The sequence below is a fragment of the Nansenia antarctica genome (assembly GCF_963989245.1).
Source record: "Nansenia antarctica genome assembly, contig: SCAFFOLD_941, whole genome shotgun sequence".
Lineage (NCBI taxonomy): Eukaryota > Metazoa > Chordata > Actinopteri > Argentiniformes > Microstomatidae > Nansenia > Nansenia antarctica.
The window spans coordinates 1-2,500 of record NW_027662919.1 but is presented as its reverse complement, the minus strand read 5'-3'; the positions used below and the strand labels follow the sequence as shown (position 1 = coordinate 2,500).

General features: G+C 49.5%; 1 pseudogene across 1 annotated transcript in view; it reads left to right on the top strand.

Moving 5' to 3' along the window:
* Positions 1–2,463, top strand: part of LOC308175394 (genetic suppressor element 1-like) — a 10,478-nt pseudogene extending 8,015 nt beyond the window's left edge. The window contains exons 7-8 of the transcript in view: positions 1,639–1,753; positions 2,125–2,463. The product of the transcript in view is annotated as a genetic suppressor element 1-like (transcript). The remainder of the gene's footprint in view (positions 1–1,638; positions 1,754–2,124) is intronic.
* The last annotated feature ends 37 nt before the right edge of the window (positions 2,464–2,500 follow it).

Here is a 2,500-nt window from a genome sequence, read left to right as displayed (position 1 = left end):
AACGGTACCGGTACAGAAACATCATCCTCATCCTCAAATCCCAACATATCCTGACGCTACAGCTGCAGGCTACTCATTTCACCACATCAACAGCCCCACATGAAACAACAGCTATACAAGCGATAGTCACACATGTATCTCGGCCAATAATTTTGTTATTTTTGCTATACAGAAGGAGCGAAAAATACATTAGGTTAGTACACTAGGTTAGTAAAAAGTAAAAGCCACCTTACTTTACGGAGACAAGATAGACCAAAGTGGGTCTGTTTTCAGTAGGCTGAGTGGTCTGTTTTCAGTAGGCTGAGTGGTCTGTTTTCAGTAGGCTGAGTGGTCTGTTTTCAGTAGGCTGAGTGGTCTGTTTTCAGTAGGCTGAGTGGTCTGTTTTCAGTAGGCTGGGTGGTCTGTTTTCAGTAGGCTGAGTGGTCTGTTTTCAGTAGGCTGAGTGGTCTGTTTTCAGTAGGCTGAGTGGTCTGTTTTCAGTAGGCTGAGTGGTCTGTTTTCAGTAGGCTGAGTGGTCTGTTTTCAGTAGGCTGAGTGGTCTGTTTTCAGTAGGCTGAGTGGTCTGTTTTCAGTAGGCTGAGTGGTCTGTTTTCAGTAGGCTGAGTAGTCTGTTTTCAGTAGGCTGAGTGGTCTGTTTTCAGTAGGTAGCAGAGTCCTCAGTAGTAGCAGCAGTAGTAGTAACAGTAGTAGCAGCAGGGCTAACGTTAGGTGTCATAGCAGGTTTCTTTGATAAAAACCCGACATTTTCTAGGCTTGATGACCCGGTCGGCAGCAGTGGCCTTTTTTTGGGCGGCATGGTAGCTACTGTATGTATATACTCCTGTATAGCTAATGAATGAATGTTTGCTTCTCAATAATAGGCTAGGTGCACGATCTCACTACTTCCTGAAAGGCAACTGGTGTCTCACTCTATTGGTTTAATTGATTAATCAGCTGTGCACTGTGTGTTCCAACGGTTTACCGCACAGCTGATTAATCAACCTTTTGCTGTTGCACAATATTCTACTGCGCCCCATGGTGTCTTGGTGGTGAAGTGCAGGCAGTCAAAGGCATACTGTCATTCACAGGAGATTAATGGTGCGCGTAGTTCTTTTGAAAAACGTTGTTTATTTTACAATATTTATAATATAAATTAAATAATATTCATTACATTGACATTTGATCAAATAATAGTTGTGGTAATGTATTATTAGCGACCCCCACAGATTTTTGATTTTACTGCCTTCATGGGAGCTCAGAGAGCCTCAGACCATCTCTATGGGAGCTCAGCTCCCATTGGCTCCACATAACTCGAACCCTGCCTATACCTATAACCCTTGACCACCCTTTCTCTCTCTCTCTCTCTCTGTCTCTCTCTCTCTGTCTCTCTCTCTCTCTCTCCTCTGTCTCTCTCTCTCTCTGTCTCTCTCTCTCTGTCTCTCTCTCTCTCTCTCTCTGTCTCTCTCTCTCTCTGTCTCTCTCTCTCTGTCTCTCTCTCTCTCTTCCTCTCTCTCTGTCTCTCTCTCTCTCTCTCTGTCTCTCTCTCTCTGTCTCTCTCTCTCTCTTCCTCTCTCTCTCTGTCTCTCTCTCTCTCTCTCTCTGTCTCTCTCTCTCTCTCTGTCTCTCTCTCTCTCTTCCTCTCTCTCTCTGTCTCTGTAGATAAAGAGAAGATGGAGGGACTGCTGAAGGCCATAAAGCAGCAGAGTGTGACTCTGGACACCATCAGATACAAACCCCTTACCTGTCTGCACCAGCCCCCCTGCCCCCTGCACTGGTAACACACACACACCACACACACACACACACACACACACACGCATGCATATAACGCACACACACACGCATACACACACACACACACACACACACACACACACACACACACACATGCATACACACACACACACACACACGCGCACACACACACATAGAAAGCGTTACATCTGGGGTATACCCTAATGCATTTTGTGCGTGTGTGTGTGTGTGGTGCGTGTGCATGTGCGTGTGTGTGTGTGTGTGCATATGTATGTATGTGTGTGTGTGTGTGTGTGTGTGTGTGTGTTTACGTTTCGGTTTTCCAGGTGACTCCTCGTCAGCTCTCCCGCCATCTGAATCAAACGGACTACACTACCCAGAATCCCCCAGCCCCTCGCCCCCCTACCCTCACCACCACCCCAACACCCTTCACACAGAACGCCCCAAAGCCCTCTGCCGCTACCCCGCCTCTCCGCCAGCCCCCTCCCCTGGCCCCCCACCCTGACAGGGCAGTGTCGGGTGAGGGTCACCCAGCTAAGAGGCTCCAGGGCTTCCAGAATGGCGTGGGCCCCCCCCCGCCACCCCCCCCGCCCAGGCCAAGGACCCCCTCCTACCCCCTCCAGACCAAGCGGAGCCGGCCCTGGGAGAGGTTCACGCCCGAGGCCTTCGCCACCACTTTCCACCAGGCTGTGCTGCAGACGACACACAACTCGCAGCAGAGGAGCCCAGGTCAGACAGACACTCTCTCTCTCTCACAGGGTCATGT